The 25,331-nt window shown below is 35.8% G+C and overlaps 1 protein-coding gene across 2 annotated transcripts in view; it reads left to right on the top strand.

Moving 5' to 3' along the window:
• Window positions 1-25,331, top strand: part of FBXW7 (F-box and WD repeat domain containing 7) — a 222,256-nt gene that overhangs the window by 162,630 nt on the left and 34,295 nt on the right. The gene's annotated exons all lie outside the window — the stretch shown is intronic.

Below are 25,331 nucleotides of genomic sequence, written 5' to 3'. Positions count from 1 at the left end.
CAGTCCTATGGACTATAGCCTGACAGGCTCCTCTGTCCATGGGATTCTCCAGGCAAGAATACTGGAGTGGGTTCCCATGGCCTTCTCCAGGGTATCTTCCCAACCCAGGGGCTGAACCCACATCTCTTTACATCTCCTGCATGGCAGGCAGATTCTTTACTACTAGTGCCTCCTGGGAAGGGACTTCTATTAGGGAGCCTTGCAATAGGGAAGGCAGATTGGGCTCAACTCTTAAAAGTACAAATTTACAGCCATAAAGCAGGTTAGGAGGTCAGATGGTAGATAATTACTAAGAAGTATCGGGGCTAACAGGATGACACTGGTTAAATGAACTAATCAAGGTGATCAAACATCACCTGGGAGATGGGAGGCTGGCAAAGCCAGCAGATATGGAGGGGAGGTTCAGGTCCCGAGTGTGATCAATGTCAAGGGTGGGGAATTCTGGTTAATATGGTTCAGCAGGATTCTTGCTAAAATTTGGTTCTTGAGAACATGCCCAAGGGCAGGGCCTAGTTGAAAAAGAGCTCAAAGGAGCCTGATTAGAGTTTGGTTAAGGAGAGAGCCTTTGTCATACTGCCGGGTCTGTGTTTGGTAGGCAACCAGTCAGAACAGTGTGTCTGACAGATTAACCATCTTCAAACTGCAGTGCAGTTCCAGTCTCACCAGTTTGTTCAATTAATACTTTTGACTGTGATGACAAAAACTTAAAATAACATTATACCTCTCTTAGCTTCTGTATTCTCTTGGATTCAAGTTTTTTCTTCATTGTTGAATTATTGATACTAATTTTTAAGAATATGCTGTATTCAAAATTTTATTCTCATTCAGGCATAATCTATTTTGTTGTTTTGTATGTATAATCTTCAGTTAGTTCAAGCTATCTATAATTTTTTAGGCTCCTTTAATAGACTTTTCAGCAAATATCTGCCAGTTTTATCAGACAGTTGTATTGCCTTTGTTTCAGAAAACAACCTCTCTAATTTACTCTACAGTATAATTTTCACTTGTATGAAGATTTTGTAAGCCATTATAAGTTCTGTTGTTCAAGCAAACTTGTGAAGTACTACCTTCCTGAGTAGTTTGATAATCCCCTCAATCCTCTGAGTTGAGTGATGATATAGAGAATTTTTATTTTCTTGCAATAGTTAATATCTTCTACTTCTCTTTATAAAAATTAGATATGCTCAGTATATAAAATACAGAAGTGTTTCTTCACATTTTCCCAAGTTATCAGTAATTCCACTGCTCACAAATAGCCACAATAAAAATTATAAGGAAATAATTTTTTAATTGATACTTTAATTCATTTTTAATATATCGCTGGTAGTTCCCCATGACTGTAGTTATTCAAAAGTGTATTATAATCTGTCAAGTGGATGTATCATCATTTCCCTACTGTTGCTAATTTGGTCAGTGACCTGCTTTGAACTTTTTTATATATAAATCTTTAATGTCCCTATACACCTTTTTCTGGAAGTAGAATTATTGGGTCAAGGAATATGAATTTTGTTTAGATTCTTGATAAATACTGCTAAATTGTTTTCCAGAAAGACTGTATCAAATCAAAACCAACATGAGGGACTTCCAGTGTTATTTAACAAGAGAAAGAGATCATATTTTAAGCAAATTTATTTCTAGTATGACCAAGTTTTATGGATTTTACCTACTTGATAATATATTTCAGTGTTTATTGTTCTAAGTTTTCTATCGAAGGAATGTTTTTTCATTTTGAGAAAATAATTATATGTGTTTATACTTAAAACTTCAATAGAAAAATATACAAATAGAACAAGAAATTATTTGTTGCTAATGTGGTTTTTAAAACTTCTTTCTGGAAAATGATATTTGCCATTGACCTGTCATGTATATTATTGTTAGCTATAATTGTCTTCTACTCTTCCCATAGTTTTAAAGCTATCGTCTTTTTTTACCTGCACAGATGATCCATATGTGCAGTTTTATAATTTATCATTGATTTATATATTTTTACTGTCTTATGGTTATCTCAGTTTTTGTCATCTCAGTTTATAGATTCACATTTCTGAGTTGTAGTGTGATGTTTGTACAGTTTAAATGGCAGCCTCTCCCAAAGTCTATTGCCATTAATAACCTCTACTACAGGAGCACTTTCATGCTAGCAAGCGCAGCTGCCAGAAGCACTTGCCTGTTTCTTAAAGCACTACAACTTAGTCTTACATTTCTGACATGCCCCAATCCAGGTTTACCTTTTATTTTTATTTTTTAATTCTAGTCTAGCTATGATTAATTCTTTCTAAAAGTAGTTGTAGCAAATCGTAAAATCCCATCTGCTCTTCTAAAACGTCTTGATGCCTGAAAGAGATTTCACGAGACTCCACGTTTGTTTCATGGAACTCTTAGTCAAGAGGAAATAGTTGGATATTTCCTTAACCTTCAGAAATAATGACGCCTTTAAAAAGCCAGCATCATGTTCCCCTCCCCCATACTAGTCTGTTCTGTATCCGCCAGTTACGTTTGTGCCACCTTCTCCAAATCCTTTCCATGGCCTCGCAGTCAAGCTTCTCTCTGGATGGAACCTTCCTCCTGGCACTGATGGCTCCCACCGTTGTCCTCATCCGTGAGTAGGGCATGCTGTAGCTGTGGCCATTGCCTTCGGCTCTTAGACTTACATGTGCTGTCTAGTGGTGTTATTTGACAGCTTCGTTTAGTTATCTTGTCTCCTCACTTGAGGCTATAAACTCTTAGACTTCAGAAATTATCTTTAGTATCTTTGTATGTATGACCAATTTGTTGAAGTTTTTGTTAAGTCTAGAAAATTCTTTAAGGAGTTTTGATACTGTTAGAATATGACATGTTTTTGTTTACTAAATACTTTCAAATGACTGTGCAGCTGTGATTTTGAATATTTCATTTTCTAAATATAACTAAACTCAGATACAGTTTGACGCTTAATCTTAAAAGTAATTACTACTTAGCAGTTTTGAAAATGAAGAAGAAACAAACATAGGGTATACTCATTTAGATGGCACTTATGAGAGTCTGCCATAGCCAAAAAAGTCAGAAATTATGAAAACTGTTAGAAAACTTTAGAAAGAAAGAAAAACAGAGTGGTGCTGTGAGCAAGTTTGGAGAGTGATTTTAATAGATTCTTTGATTTTTTTTTTTAAGTGCATAAACTAAAATGGAGCTTTCTAAAGTTTTTTCCACACATGTATTCCATTGGAACCTGGGGAAAAACTGGCATTTTCAGATCATCTGATATCTTTTATTGTCACTTTATTTTATCAACAAAGGAATTAACTGGTTACCACATATCAGGGGATTTTGTTTTAAATCCTCAGTTTCTTGACAATGTTTCCTATATCGTGCAAAAGATGAGTAAGCAGAATATAAACTGTAAATTTTCTTGTGGTCTTATTATTTTGTATTGTGCAAGGCAGTAGCTGTAAATAAAAAGATGAGTCTTCCCTTCTTCCTGTGGATATACAAAAATGAAAATCACAGTTCCTTTGAACGTTTTATATATAGTTAGTGGTTAAACCATAAATAAACCCTTATAGTACAGAAGGGTAGTTGCTTAAATGAACTCCTGTACCAAACACTGCAGGAGCATGAGAGGGCCACCTTAGTCTCGATGCAGATGGCGCAGGAAAGGCTTCACAGCACCTTTAAAATGGGAAGGATGCTGTTTGCTAAGCAGGAGATCGGAGAAGTTGTGGACAGAAGAAACTTGTGTTATTGCTTGGTCTCACATATTGGGTTTTTTTCACTTTAATTATACTGCTGCAAATTATTCACTTATTTCTGGATATGAGATTTATTAACAGTAATAACAGTCCTAAAATATGTATTAACTTAGAAGAAGGTTGGAAACTTTTCTAGAATCTGTAGACATAACAGTGAATTAGATGGACAATGGCCATGCCCTGATGGAGCTTAGATTCTAATTCAGGGAAGCAGAAAAGTAATGTTAATGTTTTGATGTTGCTAAAACAGCTAACAGTATAATACGAGTCTAACGGGATGCAGGGGAGACACTGTTCTAAGTACTTTGCACATATGAACTCATTTAATCCTGACAATTACCTCATGAAGTAAGAGATTGCATTAAGTAAAGTGAAAGTAAAGTCGCTCAGTCGTGTCCGACTCTTTGCGACTCCATGGACTGTAGCCCACCAGGCTCCTCCCTCCATGGGATTCTCCAGGCAAGAGTACTGGAGTGGGGTGCCATTGCCTTCTCCAGGGGATCTTACCAACCCAGGGATCGAACCCAGGTCTCCTGCATTCCAGGCAGACACTTTAACCTTTGAGCCACCAGGGAAGATTGCATTATGTTCTCCCTATTTTGTAAATATAGGATCCAGAGGTGTAGGAAGTTTAACTGACTTGCCCTAGAGCTAGTAGATGATGGAGCTAAGATTCTAACCTGAGTGTCTAGCTGCTGCTAAGTCGCTTCAGTCGTGTCCCACTCTGTGCGACCACATAGACGGCAGCCCACCAGGCTTGCCCGTCCCTGGGATTCTGCAGGCAAGAACACTGGAGTGGGGTGCCATTTCCCTCTCCAATGCATGAAAGTGAAAAGTGAAAGTGAAGTTGCTCAGTCATGTCCGACTCTTTGCGACCCCATGGACTGCAGCCTACCAGGCTCCTCCATCCCTGAGATTTTCCAGGCAAGAGTGCTGGAGTCGGGTGCCATCGGGTGTCTAGCTACAGCATCATTAAACACTATGGTATATTGACTGGGTAAGGATTTGTTGAAGGAATGGTTTCAAGGGTTAACTTTTGCCATGTAATCCTAGATTTTAAAATATGACAGAGGATGAGATGGCTGGATGGCATCACCGACTTGATGGACGTGAGTTTGGGTGGACTCCGGGAGTTGGTGATGGACAGGGAGGCCTGGCGTGCTGCGATTCATGGGGTCGCAAAGAGTCGGACCCGACTGAGCAACTGAACTGAACTGAATTCATATTTTGTTTTCACAATTTATGATGACTTCAATAACATTGCTTTCTAGATGTTTTTGTCATCTTGTGGTGTCAAAGTATTATGTTGTGCCTCAGTTGTCAGATATTAATGCAAAGAAAATTATTGTTTGTAAATCTACAACTATAGCATAGAAATAACTGCCATGAATTGTTACCCCCTTTTGTTGATAACAATCAGGGCAAGCCTATTTAAACTTGTAGGTCATATTTTACAGAAACTAACTTAGTTTAAGATGTGGAGTATGGGAGACAGATGAAAAATATGCTAGAAATAAACAGGTTACAAAGCTTCTGGCTGGGCAAACAAGTATAAAATAAACCTATGGTTCCTTGTCTGCAGACCAAGAGTCCAGTAAGCCCTGAAAACAAAATGCTTTAACATGTTATCCAAATCTAACCCTGACTAACATAAGACAGTCATGTTTATTGTTTATCTGAATATTTGTATATTTTGCTGCAGAAATGTTCATATGTGATATACTATAAGTGTTCTGCCATGCACAGCATATGTCCCATGTTACCTTCTAAACTCCAGAAAGTTTTGAAATCAGGAACACAGCTTTCTCCAAAATTGTGGCACTAACTGCAGACTTTTGAGTTTTACAGCTATCATCCACATATAAAAAATGGAATATACTTTGAAATGTCGAAATAACCTAAGCCTTATCTTAAGTCTGTCTACATTCATATTTAAATGCTTTACATTAATACCTAAATTTTATTAACCCAGTTATGGGCAGCTCCATATAGTATGATGATAGTTCAGAGCTTATATATTACTTTTCTTCAGTGATTAAATGCAACTTATACTAGCAGACTTTAAGTGAGGAAGGAGCGTGTCAGCCACTTATTTTTCTGTTTTCTGCAAAATATTAACACCACTAAATTAATTTTCATTCTGCTAATGCGTATTAGGCATATCCATCCTCCTTGCATGTGATGCTAATGTAACAAAGATGAATGAGGCAGTAAAGACCTTCCCTTAAGAAGGCCACTGATGCCTTTCTGTCTCTGAAAGACTTAGCTTGTTTTCTCCTTTCCGTGGTCACATATCAAAATCAGAGGAACACGGATTAATTAATCCATCCAGTAAATAAGCATCTGTTAATTTCCAGGCACAGTTCTAGATACAGTATTGAACAAAACAGAAAAAGAAAAAGACACACCGTTTTTATAGTTTAATGTTTCAGTGACCCTGAGATTTCCACCTCAGTGTGGACAGGATGGGCTTCCCAGGTGACTCAGCGGTGAATAATCCACTTGCCAGTGCAACAGACGTGGGCTTGATCGCTGGATCAGGAAGATCCCTAGAGGAAGAAATGGCAACCCACTCCAGCAGTCTTGCGTGGGAGATCCCATGGACAGAGGAGCCTGGTGGGCTACAGTCCACAGCGTGATAAAGAGTTGGACATGCCTGAGCACACAGGCACACACATGGACACCATGTTTGGTCTGCTTCAGGACAGAGTGTGTCACCAGACACTTTTTTTCAGTTGTGTGCTTCTCATTCGGAGAAGGCAGTGGCAACCCACGCCAGTACTCTTGCCTGGAAAATCCCATGGAGTCGCTAAGAGTCGGACAGGACTGAGCGACTTCACTTTCACTTTTCACTTTCATGCACTGGAGAAGGAAATGGCAACCCACTCCAGTGTTCTTGCCTGGAGAATCCCAGGGACAGGGGAGCCTGGTGGGAGGCTGTCTGTGGGGTCGCACAGGGTTGGACACGACTGAAGCGACTTAGCAGCAGCAGCAGTACTTCACATTTCCAAGAGGGCTGGTGATCATTTATTTGTGTTATGGTTTCTCTATATGTATATAAGGATACGTCCATACACATACATATTAATACGTATGCACACACTCTGCCTCACTTGATAGCATTATGTTGGTAACTTAGTTGAAAAATATTATGATCTATAAGTTTTCAAATACTGCTGGGTAGTATCCAGTATAGAATATTACCTTGAGGCTCTGAAAGATTAAATATGATGCCATACTATTTCATTTTTCATGTTCTTGCCAGAAAACTTTAGTCTTTAATATCAGGCTCACCCTAGTGATTTCTTCCTGGATTGTTCCTAAGTCAGAATTAGAGTTCTTGAAGTTGTTAATGGAAACTTGCATAAATTAATGTGTCTCACATATAAATCAGTTAAATAATGGTAGATATAATTGTGGTAGATGTAAATAATGATACTATAATGTAGGATTTTTTAAAAATGTGGTATGTTTTTCTATAGGAATAATACTGGAAAGGACTACCATTTGTGGTAAAACCAATGACATTCTTAGTTTCTTTTACAAGAACTTATCAATGCAGAACATCTCTTTATTTGCATATATAGTGCTTTATTCCTACAATAGGCAGAAGGTAAAATAATTGTAGTAGGTATTTTAAAAGTAAATCTAAGATTAGATTAATAAAAGTTTCTCTTGTGGTTTTGGTAATGTTTGTGTGTGTAAGTTTATGTATACATTTATGAGCTTTATTGAAATTTTTTTAGATCTTGGGGAAACAATTCAACAGTATTTCTCAGACATTAATATAGAAATATTGACCTCAAATGCACATAGCTTACTAGCCATTTGTTTATTTACTTATGTTTTTTAATGATCATGTAATGTTGTGGCTTCTCTGTAGCTCAGACAGTAAAGAATCTAGTTACAGTGCAGGAGACCTGGGTTTAATCCCTGGGTCAGAAAGATCGCTTGGAGAAGGGAATGGCAACCCACTCCAGTATTCTTGCCTGGAGAGCTCCATGGACAGAGGAGCCTGGCGGGCTACAGTCCGTGGGGTCACAAAGAGTCGAACACAACTGAGCAACTAACACTACATGTAATGTTGGGGAAATCTATTTTGAGAGAAAAAAAAATACATGATAATGTTGGATGAAATTCTCTTAAACTTCTTCTCCTTACTAGTCTTGAAAATGAAAATTGGAATCTGTGGGTTATTCCTATATTTAATTACTTTTTTATGTATGGATGATCTCATATCATTCACTTGGGAGCAATTTAAACAGCTTAAATAGCTTTTCAATAATCCGCAGATATCTGTACATTATCAGTTCAGATTTTAAAATGTCATTGTTAGTTTGAACATGTAGGGGCAGTATAGTACTGTTTTTATAAATCTCGTCTGAATTTGTGAGTTTTTAAAAAATCTTTAAAGTGTTGTTAGAAGCTTTTTTTTTTGAGGAAGTACAACTTCATATCTTATTTTCTGTTTTATTAAGTTGGGACTATTCTTTCAATTCAGGTATGTGTGTATATATATATATATACACACACACACACACACACACTATACAAAAGCTTTTATATTATAGAAGCTCGTGGCCTTGATTTATATTTGAAGTCAAAGACTATGTTAAGCTAAAATTAACAGGGAAAATGCATTTTTATGGTTAGTAAAATAGAGGACAAGTGGATTCACAGAAATACTAAAATCAGTGCAATTTTGTTCTTATTCATTCTGTACCAGCCTTTCAAAATTAATGGTTAATCATGAGAATTTAAAAAGTTAAGTCTTAATTTTTCAACCTGATAAGTAAACAAAACTTAAAACTCCTGAACACTTACTTTGAGATTCCTTAATATGTAAATAATTTTTCAATAACACAATGATTAAGAGTTGTTACACAATTTATAGTAGCTTTTTTTTTCACTTAAGGCAATCTGCATTTAATAACTAAAAAGCAACAACTGAGTAGTTATCTCTTCTATCCATTCCATTTATTTATTCCATCTATTCAACAACTTTTAGAAGCCAGGAACTTCTTTAGGTGTTTGGAGTACAACAGTGAATGAAGCAGACCCAAATCCTCGCCCTTGTGGAGATAATATCAGAGTGGTAGACTGTTTAAGAGCATAGAGATAGTCATTTAGACTGGGCTGAAGTTTTTAGCCTCATCCTTTATTAAGCCTCTGTAGGATGAGATAATAATAGTACCTACTTCATAGGATTGTTTTAAGGGTTAAATGAAATAATGAATAGAAAGTATAGTTATATGATAAGAACTTTGTAACTGTTATGAAGTCCACGTAAGACTTATTTAGATGTGCTGGTAAAAATTGTAATTAATTCTCATGTAATAGCACTTCTTTCACTGTGGTTTGTATTTTGAATTTTTTTCATTTTTAGTTTCTTTAGATTGTGAGAGAAAATGCATAACATCAATTTTAAGTGGTCATTTTTCTTAAACAGTTTCCTGAGTGACTGTTAATCTCTAAATGGAAAGATACTGCACATAAAAAATTAACGTGCTTTGGATCTACTTACATTCCGTAGATTCCTTCAGTGTGACTCTCATGTCTATAAAACTTAACCCCAGCATGCCTTCCTGAATTAAGAAGGTAACATGTGATATCTTAGTATTTTGTTTAGAGTTTCAAATGTGTTGGCTTCAAATATCACAAACTTTTGAAAAATTAAACTTCTATATAAAAATTAAAAACATAATTTGTCAGTTCATGTTAGTGACTAGAATGTCTAGGAAATAGTTTCCATAATGGTTTTTAAATTCTGTCTCTTTCTTTCCCTTAAGGCCCCAAAATACGCTAATTAAGAAATGGAACATGTTAAAATCTTTGAAAACTGGCTCTTCCAAATGACATCTTATTATTACTATATAAGAATTGAGCTTTAAAAAGTTAAAGCATGGGTTCACAAGTCTTAACAAAAGTACTTAGAAATTTTAGATCTATCTTTGGTATCCTGTGCTGCTCTTATTTCTTTTTGTTTTTCAATTATGTGGAAACCCCACGTTTAACACACATGTGCATACACAGGCACAAGTGCACATCCCCCAACTACGCACAAATAAGATTCTCATCAGCACCACCTCCCTGTTTAATAGCGTATCTGCTCTGTTCATGCGACAACTGCTTCACTGAGGGGAAGTTGTTGTTCTGCCGTTTTCATATCAGCTTTGTTACCATGCAGGATTTTCAGCTGCTCATGCTCATTACCATACAGCTGGTATGTAGAGATGAGAAGGAAGCAAGCAGAAGTTGCACTGTCTACAAGAATAAGAAGCTCTATTGCAGATGGGGTGCTGGCAGATGGGGCATGTGTTTGAACAGGTTTTACTAATAACAGAATGCATTAAAAATCATTCTGAGGAAGTCTAAGGTCAGTGCCATGAATTCAGGCCTTGAGAGGTTGTTCAGCTTTTTGTAGACCTTTTTAGAATATTAATTAACTCTAATGCAAAAAAGTAATAAATGGCCAACCACAACCTCTTCCAAAATTTTTTTTATGTTTTCCTTTTTAAAATTTTAATGTATTTTGTTTCTTTTTAATCTAATTTAAAATGCACTAGTACTGTTAGCTACTGTTTTTCATCACCTTGTACTTTATTTTGTAGTCTTCAAATACATTTAATGTTCCCAGAGTATGTTTATATACAAAAGTGTTTTGATATATGTGCTTTGAACATGTAAACATTCTCTGAGCAATGTAATGACATTCTTCAGCTTTGATATATGAGAATTTGATTAGAAGATGAAAAAGAAAGAGGATTTGGAAATTCATGTTTGTCGTGTTGACCACATTGAAGATTAAGATGAGATATATTCTATCTGCATTCAAAATTAAGTGATGGAATGCCCCATATGTGTTTTTGTTAAAATTATTACTTGTATATTTTTCATATTCACAAAACCAAAATGAATAAAGTAGTAATTGAAAAAATACCAGTAGTTTTTAAAGGATATTTCAGTAGGATCTTAGTGTTTTGACCCCTTTCATTAAATATACTGCTTCTTGATACGTCCTGTCTCAGTGGGAGATGGTGATAAAAAGCAGGTAAAGCCAAGTAAGGCTAGGCAATTATATGTAAGATATTCAGTTTTCGATCTAATTTTAATGAAAATAGAACTCAGCCTGTTGTTCTCTTCATAGGGATTAAGATACATATTGCCAAAAGTGTTTTTTTGTAAGCTAATATTAGTTATAATGCTTTCGGTAACTCTCAGAAACTTCCATGCTGTAGATTTCCTGTCAGTAGAATAGACACACAAAAGTGCAGTCTGGTAGGTTAATACCTGTGAGTCAACAGAATGCTTGACAAGTGAGATCTGTCGTGGATGGTGTGCATTAAGTATTGTTAAAACTGTATGCTGCCTTTACAGGCCAAAGTTTATATTCTATTGTGCATTTTTAAACACAGGCAATAAAGATAACTACATTTTCATATCATATCAAACTGTATTATTTTCTTCCAGTTTAATTTATAATTGAATTGTGTAACTGATAAATATGTAGAAATTCTTTTTCCTGAGAGGAGAAACATATAAAACATTATAAGTAATAATAAGTATAATACAATACTAAATAAATAATAAATATATGGAATGTTTTATGCATCATCTTGCCTTATTCTGAATTATGAGTTTTTCAAATTATGCTGAAAATTAATCTTTTTCAATTATTAATCTCTGTAGTTCTGTCATCTTAGATATCTTACATTCTTAATTATTTCATATAAATATTACTTATTGATATTCTGATATGTGCAGGAAGTGTGTGAAAAGCTGAGGTACAATAGGAATCAAAATAGATGTGGTCAGTACTTGTATGGAACTTACAGTCTAATGGGGAAGAGAGACAATTAATGTGTCCGCACTGTGACAGGCTGTTGGGTTCAAGCCCTGTGATTCATAGCCTTACGATGGGGAGGAGGTGGCTCTGTGAAGGACATTAGAGATGACCTATACACAGGTAATTCCCACATTGTATCTTCTATCTGGTCCTTTTTTCTGAGCTCCAGAGCCGGTTGGAGTGTGATAATGACTTGAGACCTGGATGTCTCAAAGACACCTCAAACCAAATAAGACTGAAAGTAGAACTGTGATCCTCCCTGCCCTAGAAAACAGAAGCGAACACTGACCCCGTTCAGCGTCCTGTGTCATCTTCCATCCAGTTGTGTGAGAAATCTTAACTGTTCACTTCTGTGCGTCTCTCTAGTCCAGGCCAGCATTTCCTCTTGCATGGCCTGATGGAATAGCTTCCTCCTCAGTCTCTCCACATCCGCTCTCATTCCCCATTCTGTCTTAACATGACATTCAGAACAGCAGTGCAGGTTTCTCTGGATCATGTCCTTCCTTGGACTGACTGTATTTTTCATCACTCTCAATATAGAGAGCAAAGCCCTGTGTGAGGCCTTATGCAGTCTGGTCGCTGTCTGCTCCCCTCGCTTCACCTTGCGCCTGCCGCAGTATCCTGACTCTGTGCACTGCGGCCCTGTGCACGCCCCTTCCCGCCACAGCACAGCGGAGTTGCTCCTCTAAAGAAGAGAAGCCTTCTCTGAACCCCAGACTGAGTCAAAACCCTACTTACTAGCTTCCGTTTTGCTCTGCTTTGTTTTCTTGTCTTTCTCCCCTATTACACTGTGAACTCTAGTCATGAAGCAGAGACTGTACTGTGCTTAGCTTATGGAGAATAGGCGACCAAGTGAATGCTGGGTGAATGAGTGTCTCTGATTATTAAAATAACCATATCAATCTAAATTTGTTATAATTACATATCCTAGGATAGATAATATAATTATCTATCCTAGTATATCTAATATGGATAATTACAGCTAGTCGAAAGAATAAAATGTAGGATAGACTCATAGAGATGTGCATGTGTCCCCAGTGATGTTTACTGCTGGAAAGCGGTAACCACACATGGATCAAACTGATAGTTATTTTAGATGGATTGGCTCCTAGAAAAAGGTCACGTGTGATGAAATTAAGAAACACGGCCAGAGTGGTAATCATGTATTGAAGAGTATGTGCTGATGTACTCAGATGGAAAAGGGCTGTGTTTGTGTGCCTGTGTCCATATGCCTGTGTACATATGTGTGTATACACACACACACACAGTACTTGGTTAATAAGTATTTTTAAGCTGTCTACTGAACTAAAAAATTAAAAATGAAAAAGTCATAATTCCCTGTTAAGTGTATTTGGCTTAGAGTACGTAGTAAAGACCACTTGAAGCAGTTTCTTCACCAAGTGTTATGATATCTAACGTTTTTGCCTGTTTTGCTGTGGTTTCCACATCATTATGGTAATGGTGAAAAACCCAGTAGCCTCTTTGAAACGACCTTCCAATGGAGATACTTTTGCATATTCTGTTCTCAGCTCTTTTTCATTATTTCACATTTGGAGGAAATAAAGCATGGAACATGAAGAAATAAGAGTCAGGAGCTATAAGTTCTTAAGGGATTTGGGAAAAGGAGGCAAAACTCATGTATTGCTGTGAGCACCTTCCATCAGACTTTCTGCCTGTCTGTCTGTTGATGGCTGTGGAGCCTGAGTACAGCGTCCCAGATGATGGGAGCAGTTCTCCCCCAAGGAAGTATCAGCAGTAGACTGTTAACTCTTTGGCTAGCTGCTCTTAGTAAATTCCCACAGTAAAGTATATCCAGAGTCACAGTTAGTTGTGTAGTGTGTCTTTTCTTTCTCTGTGCCCACTGCGAGTCTTGACATAAATTTCATGCACACATCACATGTTTGCACACTGAGATAGCCTGGGAAGCATCCTAAAGATTTCTTAACTAACAGTACTTCTTGCTATATATTTATATATATATATATATTTATAAAATCCTATATATGTGTGTGTGTGTATATATATATATATGTAACCCTATTTCATTTTCTATAAGCTGGAGACCAAGCTCTGCCTGTGGTTAAATCTCAGTTACCAATTTAGTAGTTGTGTGACCTTGGGAATGTTACTTAAATTCACTGTTCCTATTCCATATCTGTAAAATGAAGTGATAATCGTGCCTACTTCATAGCGCTGTTGCAGTTTCACTGAGTTAATATAAGTAAAGTACCTAGACGAGTGCCTGGAATATATTAAGTTTTCTTCCCTATATACTTCATTTTCTTAGAAGAACATCTTTTTTTTCTTTTTCTTTTTACGTTGCTTAGTCAAAGTTGAATATTTTTGATAGCGAGCACTGAAGGAGCACTCAAGTCAGATTAAAATCTAGTGTTCATTTTTTCTTTATTTTGGTTTAAAATATTGCCATGTGTGAAAACTTTTTTCTCTCTCCCTAGTTCTATGTGTTGTCATGTAAATTGGGCAGTTTTATTTATCAGATACATTGATTTGTCATGTTTTTATTGGCTTGTCTGTCCTTCTCAGTTGGGAAGTTCTCCAGGATAGGGACTGCATCTTGTTCAGTTTTGTATACTTTTTGCTTAGAGTCTGGCTTTCAGTATCTCTGGCTAACTGTTTCTAGAATGCCGTAGTCTAGATCTATAAAAATAAAATGTTTAAGTCACTATTTAGTTTTCTCGCCCTCTTGTTTCATTGTTTAGAAAATAGGGAACCATTCTACAACTCAGGATTCATTTGGATGACAGTGATGATGTTAAAATGAAATTTGGGGAGAAGATCACCATAAATTTTCCTAACAGTAATTTCCTTTTCCTTTGTAACTTTTGTATAAACAAATATAGTGAACTTCACAAAGTTAAGGTCTTTGAAATAAATTAATTGGTGAAGAGTAAATTATATCTTGGCCTAATGAAATCTATTTATTATAATTGTTTAATAAAAGCTAGTTGAGTAAAAATGTCTTAGAAAATGCCATCTAATTTTAATCTTTGCTTTTTTATGTTGTGGTCATGATGATGACTATATCTTCATTTAACATCTCTTGAAAAATATTTTAAGTTCTTGATTTGCCATTTTGTGTCCTGATAGAATAACTTTAAAGGAAGGATTTAAAATGAAGAGGGTTGTGTGTGTCTGTGTGTGTCTTTATCCCAAGAGCTTAAAAAATACTACAGTTTTAAGACTATTCTAAAGTTCAGCATCTTTTTGCTATCTATGACTTTACATCCTTTGGGAGACTTAAGTTATTCCTTATAGAATTTTTTTTTCCATGTTGTAGACATTTGAACACGCATTGACTCAATAAAAATAAAATTTTTAGATTTAGTTTTTTTTTAAATGTTCTCCTGCCACCATGTAGCAGTTTTCAACAAACAAGTCGTGTGCGTAGAGCAGTTCGTAATCGTTGTGTGCAGGCTTGTTCCATAGTCGTCATGTCGTCATTACGTGCCATGCTTTCTTACAACTGCTGGGAAGCCAATGATATCCATTCTGCAAAGGGAAATGCTTATAGGGTCATGAATCGAGGGTGACAAACTTTCAAAGTCAATTTGTAGACATGTGGGGACCTTGAGTATTTATAGATAAATATTTTTAAGTTATGTGCTAAATATTAAATAATTTTTTAATAAAGAAAATAAACTTATAAGTTAAATATTTCTATTACAGTAGTATTGCCAAGATGTCAAAGTGCTCCTAAACATCAATCCTATAGTTCGCTGCCAGTCAAGGACTGCTGTAGATCAGATACCTTTTCAGATTAATAGTTATTTTGAAAATGTTTCCACGACAGGCAAAATCTGCCAAACCCTACTCATGACTACTTCCAGCAGTATTTCTTTGTACTCAGATTTTATTTACTGACTCTTCATGCCTTTTGGAATCTCCTGAAATGGTAAGGGATCATGTAAGTGTTATGCTAGTCATATAATTCTTGATAGTTTGAAAGCAAAGAATGCAGTTTGTTAAATTATATATACAGTAATTGCTTTAAAATGTAAATTGATGTTTCTAAAATGAATATTTCGAATCCTCCTTTTTAAATGTAGTGGGGGCATGATTACTAGGTTCTTCCCTACTCACTTGACAGCTACATCAAACACTTGAATACTTAAAGAGCAGGCAAGCTACTCTAAAATAAGTAAAGAATTGATTAAAGATCAGTATGATGTACACTTTCTAGAGGAAGAATGCAGTGTGTTTTATGTTTCTTCCTGGCCTAGCACCCATATGGAATAGATACTTAATAAATGTTTTTAAATAAGGGAAATAAGTTCAAGTTCATAAACTTGATTCATAACTAGAGTTTTAAGATTGGTTTAAGCTCTCCCTTCTCATTTTAAATTCTTCTGTAAAATATTTAAGGTACTTGAGAAGAGATGTTATGTTTTAAAAAGTATGTTTGCCCATCCATACTCATGCCTGAGTGCACAGACACACACACTTATATATATATATATATATATATATGTATATGTATGTATGTGTATATATATATGTATGTATGTATACATTTTCAAAAGGATCTTTTTACCATGTGTTTGAATCTCCCATCCCCTGCTTTATAATAACCCTTCTCTTAGTTCTTACATGATGAACAGTTTCCGTGACTTGAAAATACTCTATAGTGAAATCTATTCTTTAAAACATAAGATGAATCTGGATTTTATGTATCTGCTAGTCAAATATTTATAATTGAACATAATTATCAAAATGAGTAAGCCAGGATCACAGAGTTCAGAATAACATGTGTTTTAGGTTAAAGATCCTGGATGACTACAGGAAATAGAAATAGTGAGTTTTAGTGAAAGTTTACCTAAGAACGTACCCGAGGCTATAGTAAACTTTATTTGAAGGCCTTTTCCAACCTTGAGATGCTGTGATCATGTTCTGAATTTCCTTTATAATCACGAGGAAGCAGTCTTTAAAAGTGTACCATGGGTAAAATCATTTTGCCTCCAGTAACTAAGCGTAACCACGTCTTTAACCATGGTAGACATTTGCTAAAGTAAGGCTGGCAGATACATTAACAATCTGTAGAGATCTGAGGCCAGTATCTATCTCTTTCTCAAAAAAGAGTAAATTATCAAATGGAGAGATAGAATCAGGGCATAGAGAGTGCAAGAGCAAGGAAATAGAGGGATGATATGGTAGATGCCCTTTCATTCTGACAGGACTGAGCTACTAGATACAAAGGCTTTAGAGTAGTGCTTGGTGCATGGCACAGAATAATTATTACCAACAATTCCAATCCTCTTCCTTTTCCAGCTTAGGAATCTGTTGGAATGGGTGCTACATTTGAGAATTAGTATGAGGTGATGGGTGATAAGGGAAATAGAAAAGTAATTGTACATGAAAGAATTGAAAAGATTTTTATTCATTTTCTCTGTATATCTAATTTCAACATGTGAGAATTACTTTATGAGTGGTCTTCAATTTTATATACATTTTTGAAAATATAAAAAATAACATAGAATCACTGTTGAGAACGTCCTTTTGCAGTTCAGTTGCACATCTGTTGTTTAGTTGCTAAGTCGTGTCTGACTGTTTGTGATCCCATGGACTGCAGCACGCCTGGCTTCCGTGTCCTTCACTATCTCCCTGAGTTTGCTCAAACTCATCTCCATTGAGTCAGTGGTGCCATCCTACCATCTCATCCTCTGTCACGCTCTTCTCCTGCTGCCCTCAATCTTTCTCAGCATCAGGGTCTTTTCCAGTGAGTCAACTCTTTGCATTAGGTGGCCAGAGTATTAGAGCTTTAGCTTCAGCATCAGTCCTTCCAGTAAATATTCAGGGTTGATTTCCTTTAGGATTGAGTGGTTTGATCTCCTTGCAGTCCAAGGGACTCTCAAGAGTCTTCCCCAGCACCACAATTCAAAAGCATCAGTTCTTCTGCATTCAGCCTTCTTGTAGAGCTTAGAATTACATGAAATTATCTTGTTCATTTATTAGTATGCATCACCAATTCAAGGAACATGAATTTGAGCAAACTGCGGGAGATAGTGAAGGACAGGGAAGCCTGGCACGCTGCATTCCATGGACTCACAGAGTCGAACACAACTGAGCGACTGAACAACAACTTTGTTTTTCCTCCACTCTAGAATGTCAAGCATATGAGACCAGGTACCTCATCTGCATTGTTTGCTCTCTTATACCCAGTGCCTAGAACAGTTATTAGCACAGAGTAAGAAATGCTTGTTTATTAACAGGATAATAGAAAAAGAAAAAAAAATCTCTTATTAAGCCACTTAGATAACTACTCTGCACATTTTTATATATTTATGTAGACTTTGCCCATCCATACTCATGCCTGAGTGCACAGACACACACACACTTATATATATATATATGTGTGTGTGTGTGTGTGTATGTATGTATGTATACATTTTCAAAAGGATCTTTTTACCATGTGTTTGAGTCGCCCATCCCCTGCTTTATAATAACCCTTCTCTTAGTTCTTACATGATGAACAGTTCCTGTGACTTGAAAATGCTCTATACTGAAATCTACTCTTCACAAGGAGGCTTCAAGTTTAGAGGCTGGAGGGGCAGGGCATGGGAAGAAGGGACTGGGAGAGGAACAAGATGAACGAGGTGTCTCGTTTTCCAAGTGAGCTGCACTTTTCAATAGTAGAGGCTACATGTTGGTGAGAATCAGTGAGTCAGGTATCCATTTCGGCCCTGAGTTACATTTTTTATTGTCTTTTCATAGAGTTTTTTGGTGAATATAACATCTGTATGTTTAAGAACTCTCTTGTTTCTTTGTTATGCACTTGCCCTCCCCCACCCCCCCCATTCAAGAGTATAACCTGCTTTTATGTAGGATTTCTGGTAAGTACCTTTGGAAACAGAAGGACCCCTTCTTAGTCAGTGTTTGTAACTAAAATAAAAAGTCTAAAGTTTTCACACCCACACAGTAAAGTTCTCCTTGTACAGAAAGACATATATTAGCCCTAAAATGGAAGTATGTATCATGGCAGGAAGTACTTTTGAAGAAACCATTACGAGTAAGTTAAAGACTATTTTAACTGTAGTATTAAGTGTTTGAATGAGGAGATAATAATACTAAGTAGGCCTTATAAAGACTAGTGACTGCTGGAAGTGTTAGAGATATTGTCAGTACTTCAAGTTAATGATGGTGGCATTTCCACATGTATCATAGGTCCACAGATGATAATTCCCTTCTATCTCTTCAACATCTATCAGACTCAGTCTTTTAAACTTAGAAGCAATACCGTATCTATTTAAATGACTATTTAAGTGACTTCTCCATTTTCTGACTTCTTACACTACCCAGTTTGGCACTTGACATTCAAATACTCGTATGAGCTTCTTGACAGTTGGATATTAAATATCTTAAGGGTGGAGGATTATTGTAGTGTTTTTATTTGACTTCAGTAGCACCTTGCAGATCTTGATTATTTCTTAATTGATTGATTCCACTTAACCTAAATCTTTCTGTTTCTGTTACTTTTTCCCCAGTTACCATCTTTTTGCCCCCAATTTGCCATGTGTAGCAGAAGCATAGTTATATAGACCTAGATAATCATTCCATGAACTGAATAAATCAAGATTTAGTTGTGGTTAGTATATTTAATTGCTATTTTCAAAATATAGTACTTTTTTCCTTCTTTGGTAATGTCTAATTATTTTAGTTCAACTTGAGCCATCGCATATATAATGGAAATCAGTTAAAAGTAGTGAACTTGGGACTGGAGTCTGTGGCTCTAAAATAGCTGTATAACCCTGAACACGACACTTAATTCTCTACCTTACCGTTCTCACCTATAAGTAATAGTTCTTATTGTATAGCATGTTTTGTGCCAGGCACCTCTGTGTCCACACAATAATACTTAGGTTGGTAAGTTAAATGGTATTACCACCACACTTGCACAAATAAAAGAAAACTAGAACTCATGGTGGTCAAATAACCCCTACCAAAGTTACACTCTAATAATGACATAGCTGTTGTTTAAACTCAGATTACTCTGATTCCAAAACTTAGGTTCATTCCACAAATGAAGGAGAATTAGGTGATCCCAGGCTCCCTTCTAGTTCTGCACTGTATGGCTTCCTGCTATTAATGTTTTTTTGTTGATTCAGTGGATGTAACTTTTTTACTTCTTAATCTTTATATCTTTTCTCAAAGCTTTTCAGTGAGGACTAATAGCTAATAAAAGAAATCAGTTTCAGAATTTTAAGCAGTCCTTAAAATGAAAGGTTATTTTAATATTAAAATGCAAGATTGATATACCATATCTTTAGGAAACTTTTCTCAAGCCATGTAAATACATTTGAACCTTACAGATAGCAGCAGTAAATATTAAATTAGATAAAGAAAGTAGAGTGAATGTGGTTGTAAGCAACACATGGAAGGAAATTGGTTTCATTCTTTCTCCATGTTGATTAAATTCATTCCTGGGTCATATTTGCTGTTCTGTTTTCCTGGAACCTTTTAAAAATAGTTTCCCATGATATTTTTCTTACTTTACTGAAGGGATGGCTACAAAAAAATTTATAATGAAAATTTGAGAGGAAATTTTGATATGAATTCAAGATGCTTACCGGTAGTTTATTTGGGGTTTAGAACATGAGATTTAAAGACTAATTGCTTTCTAGATAATTCAGGATAAACTTCAGAGTGACTTACAAGTTTGTCAGGTTATTACAGATGTTGCTTGTCTACAAAGGAGTATTGTAAGTGTTTTAGTACGCATATTGTCTCTGCTAGCTCTATAACAATATAAAACTTAAAAGAGCAAACAGGCAAAGCTGCCATTTTCATCGTTTTCTTCTGTGGCTGTTATAAATAGAGCTCTTAGCTTGCATTACTGTGTGAGATTCTGTACCTGTGTATATTCACGTATTGGTGGGTGCATACATTTGTGTATATGTTTGTCAGATCAGTAATTTGGCCCAAACCACCCTGCTTATTTAACTTATATGCAGAGTACATCATGACAGACGCTGGTCTGGAAGAAGCGCAAGCTGGAATCAAGATTGCCAGAGAAATATCAATAACCTCAGACATGCAGATGACACCACCCTTATTGCAGAAAGTGAAGAGGAACTAAAAAGCCACTTAATGAAAGTGAAAGAGGAGAGTGAAAAAGTTGGCTTAAAGCTCAACATTCAGAAAACGAAGATCATGGCATCGGGTCCCATCACTTCATGGGAAATAGATGGGGAAACAGTGGAAACAATGTCAGACTTTATTTTTTGGGGCTCCAAAATCACTGCAGATGGTGATTGCAGCCATGAAATTAAAAGACGCTTACTCCTTGGAAGGAAAGTTATGACCAACCTAGATAGCATATTGAAAAGCAGAGATGTTACTTTGCCAGCAAAGGTCCATCTAGTCAAAGCTATGGTTTTTCCAGTGGTCATGTATGGATGTGAGAGTTGGACTGTGAAGAAAGCTGAGCACCAAAGAATCGATGCTTTTGAATTGTGGTGTTGGAGAAGACTCTTGAGAATCCCTTGGACTGCAAGGAGATCCAACCAGTCCATCCTGAAGGAGATCAGCCCTGGGTGTTCATTGGAAGGACTGATGCTGAAGCTGAAACTCCAGTACTTTGGCCACCTCATGCAAAGAGTTGACTCATTGGGAAAGACTCTGATGCTGGGAGGGATTGGGAGCAGGAGGAAAATGGGACGACCCAGGATGAGATGGCTGGATGGCATCACTGACTCGACGGACATGAGTTTGAGTGAACTCCGGGAGTTGATGATGGACGGGGAGGCCTGACGTGTTGTGATTCATGGGGTCGCAAAGAATCGGACGCAACTGAGCGACTGAACTGAACTGAAGGGATTAAAAAAAAAATCTTCATCTTGAATCTCTATTGTAATTTATTTGTCAGATCCTCAGGGGCTGCATTTTTATAAAGAAAGTTATAAATATTTTAAACTTCAGGGAAAAGGAAAAAAATTAAGTACCACTTGTACAATTGTAATTATGTTAAAAAAATTTTAACATAATTTGAGCTATGATACTTTGATTTACATTTTGATTATGGAGGTTAAGATTTTATATATAAGCATCCCCTCACTTCCCAACAAGTGTTACTTTAAACCAAGTTGTAATATATTACAGTATATAGTGTTTGGGATATTTTTAAATGTAGTAGTATTTTAATACATGCTTCCTTGGAGGTAATTTCAAACTAAATCTGGTCACCTTGTTACATATTTACATATTCTCAAAAAATTTTTGGAACTAACTCTATTCTGTATCTTAAATTGACCATAAATTCAATGGAGAGGCAAATAAGTTCTTTAAATAATGTGTTATCCTGTGCCTGACACACAGTAGGTGTCAATGCTTAATGAATGAATAAATGTGAAAATAGCTTATTGATCAGTACTGCCACCTGCTTGTATTGGGGAAAATGTAGGTACTAAGCATACATCCTATTTTAATAGATAATATACCTGTGATACAACAGGGTTGTTAACTTCCCAGTATCAATTGTGAATGTTTTAATAGGAACTTGTACCCCAGAAACCTAATGATAGTGGGTTAGTGAGATTTCCAGAGTTGCTTTCAACCTCAACATGCTTGGCATTCCTTTCTTTGATGTTTAAATCCCAAACTCTCTCTAACCTAAATTCTATGCTTGGGCAAGACAGCTAACTGTGGTAGGTGGTATATTCCTAATGTAACATCAGAGTAAAGAATGTTGTCATAATAGTAATAAAGAAAATCACTGATATATCTATATAAATATATTATCCTACTATTATAAAATGAAAAGGAAATTTTAAATTTTGGCAAAGTAATGCAAAGTACCAATAGTATTTATAGTATCATCGACTAATTATAACAGTTGGACTTTTTAGCACTAAGTATAATTTAGTATTAGGTATATATATATGCTTTAGAAAATTTTTATTCTAATGGTTTGCTTAAATGGCCATTTATTCAAAATTATTATATATTTGTTTTGTATCATCTTTGTACTGTGTCTTAGAAAACTGTGAACCTTCAAATAGTAGGGGAGAGAGAAGTATGAAAATAATTACAATGAGGTATGATAAAAGTGCAATGGAAGAAGGTATTTTAAATGAAAATAATGAACTCTGAGAGTCAAGGTGAGGAAAAGTAATCTATCAACTACTCTTTCCTCTGTTGACACCCTGTGTATAGATACGTTTTTCTCTGAAGATACATGATACTGTGAAGACTGTTTTGCTGTCTGTGTTTTCATGCTGTTTACCCGTAGGTCAGTTTTTGTTTCCGCCGATAACCGACCGCAACTTGCCCTTTTGAAAACTTAGTCAACCACAACTTGCCCTTGTGAAAACTTAGTCATCGCCACCAATTGCTTAGAAAGAGCCATTTCTCTTGCAGTGGCTCAGAGGTTAATCATTCTTCTACCTCTGTTTCCCCAGAGGCTTATACTCTGGGGCAGTACATTTTCATGTCTTTATGCTGGTTTCATGCACTCCTCATACACCTGGTGCAGTGGATCTGTGTTGAGATGAGCACTGGATCTGAATTAGCAGATAGGCTGCAATCCAGGGCTTCATTGTCAGTCATTCCCCTTGCTAATAGATTTCCAGCAAGGTTTATAACTTGTCAGTCAGCACAAGAAAAAATATTTTATGGAATGGGGAATTTATTGCTTAGCTGATATTATATGAAGATTTGGTTTATTGTAGTGAAAAATAATTATTGACTACTTTGAGATATTCTAAAAATGTGGGTGACAAACACAAATATTTTCTGGCTTTTTCACTTACTAGTTAATTTCACTTATTAAACTAGTATTACTAAAAAATCTCTGGATAAAGTTTTAAACTTTTGTATTTTAGCCAAAATCTCAGAAATAGGAATTTGAGAATGATTTTATACATCACAATTTTCATTACTAGTACTTAAGTGAATGTGTGCTTAGCCACTTCAGTCATGTCTGAGTCTTTGTGACCCTTTGGACACTGTAGCCTACCAGGCTCTGTTCATGGGATTCTCCAGGCAAGAATACTGGAGTGGATTGCCATGCCCTCCTCCGGAATCTTCCTGACCCAGGGATCGAATCTGCATCTTCTGAATCTCCTCCATTGTAGACAGATTCTTTACCCATTGAGCCACCTGGGAAGCCCTGTTACTAGTACTGCAAAGAATATTGAAAACCATTCATTTTTATTCTGTTAATTTGAAATCTAGTTGAAGACTTGATTGACTAGCTTTTGCTTGACAAATTCTTTCTTCATAGTTCAAATCAGCATTGTAAACAAGATATTAGGGAGAATTGTTTAAATATTTGGAAATGTTAAGTCTTCATGAGTACTTACAAATATTTAATTCTCACCTAAAGGATAAACAAACTAATAAAAATCATTTCCAAATGGGAACCATGGTAGATAGATGGTTGGGAGGGTAGATAGATGGTTGGGAGTTTTGGAAAGTCTTTTCAGTGTTTATTTTTGTATTTCATTTTTATTTTTGAGCTATATAAATGTTTTACCCATTCAAAAATTTAAAAAGTGAATCTACATACCTACATATAAACATACATTTGTGGGAATCAGGTTTTCCTGTAACTTCATAGCCATACATAGGAGTCATAAAACCAGAAGCATTCCATTGAATAAACAAAGTTAAGATGTTTTCTTCTTTAACTTTCCAAGATTTTGAGACAGTGTTCCTGGTTTATTAAAGTTGGTCTGTGTTCTCAGTTGAGTAGACTTTATGTGAAAGGGTTAGTTCAGCTAGAGATAGGACATGATTTTAACTGTAGTCAAGGAGTACACTGTTACATGACTGAGAGATAGCCTCTTTGTCCTCTGACAGGCTTTCAGAGGACATTTCAGGTGTTCCTTTTACAGTTAGTTCCTTCAGATAGCCCAGAACGGGGAGAGGTTCTTTTTCTTTTTCAAATCCTGAGTGCTCTGAAGCTTAAAAAAAAAAAAAAAAAAAAAAAAGGTTTATGGGTCCATTCTTAATAGTTGGAATTTTTTTTTGACAAGAGTAACATTTCTTTTCAAAAGGAAGTTTCCTTTGAAGTAAGTTAATTGTTTATTTAGAAGACCAACTTTTGTTGAGTACATGTACATATTGTTCTGAGGGTAAGAATTAGTTTAAGAGCCAGTAAGGAGATTAAAAAAATAATAATATGTAGAATATAAATTCCAAGAGAAGACCCAAGATATATATTTCCATAAAATTTTAGGTTATCTATCTATGTTTTAAAGACAAAGACCTTATGCTGACTTAATTTCCTTTTTTTCTGACTTAGTGTCTAAATTAAAAAGGTAAACATTTATTTTAAAAATGATACTACTTTATGCATCATTTAGAATCATTTTTCTAACAAAAGTCATTTATAACCATAGCAGAAAGTATTAAAATGTAAGTCATGTTATTTCTTTTTTCCTGAAGAAACTTTCTAAGTGCTTAAATAACTATAGGGACACAGTTTACTTGTAATAAAGGACGTTAATGGGGAGGGTAGGAGTTAATTAACTAGACCCTTAATAATGGGCCTTTCTAGTCCAAAGAATCTCATAATTGCCTCTGAAGCTAGTTTTGTAGCAAGTTGCAAGATGAAATATCTAGACTTGTGTAGCAGTCATTCTAAGAAAAATGTTGCCTTCAGGCAAACTTTGATGCCTTTTATTATTATATAAAATACATTTTTAATGACAAGCAGTATACACTGTGAAGATAAGTTTGGAAGTGGAAGTCCAGTGCCTCCTATTTACTCAAAATTAAATGAACATGTAATTATAAGACTCTCC

The sequence above is a fragment of the Capra hircus genome, chromosome 17, assembly GCF_001704415.2.
Source record: "Capra hircus breed San Clemente chromosome 17, ASM170441v1, whole genome shotgun sequence".
In the NCBI taxonomy this organism is placed as follows: Eukaryota; Metazoa; Chordata; class Mammalia; order Artiodactyla; family Bovidae; genus Capra; species Capra hircus.
The sequence above is the reverse complement of the archived record's forward strand: the minus strand, read 5'-3'. Positions and strand labels throughout refer to the sequence as shown.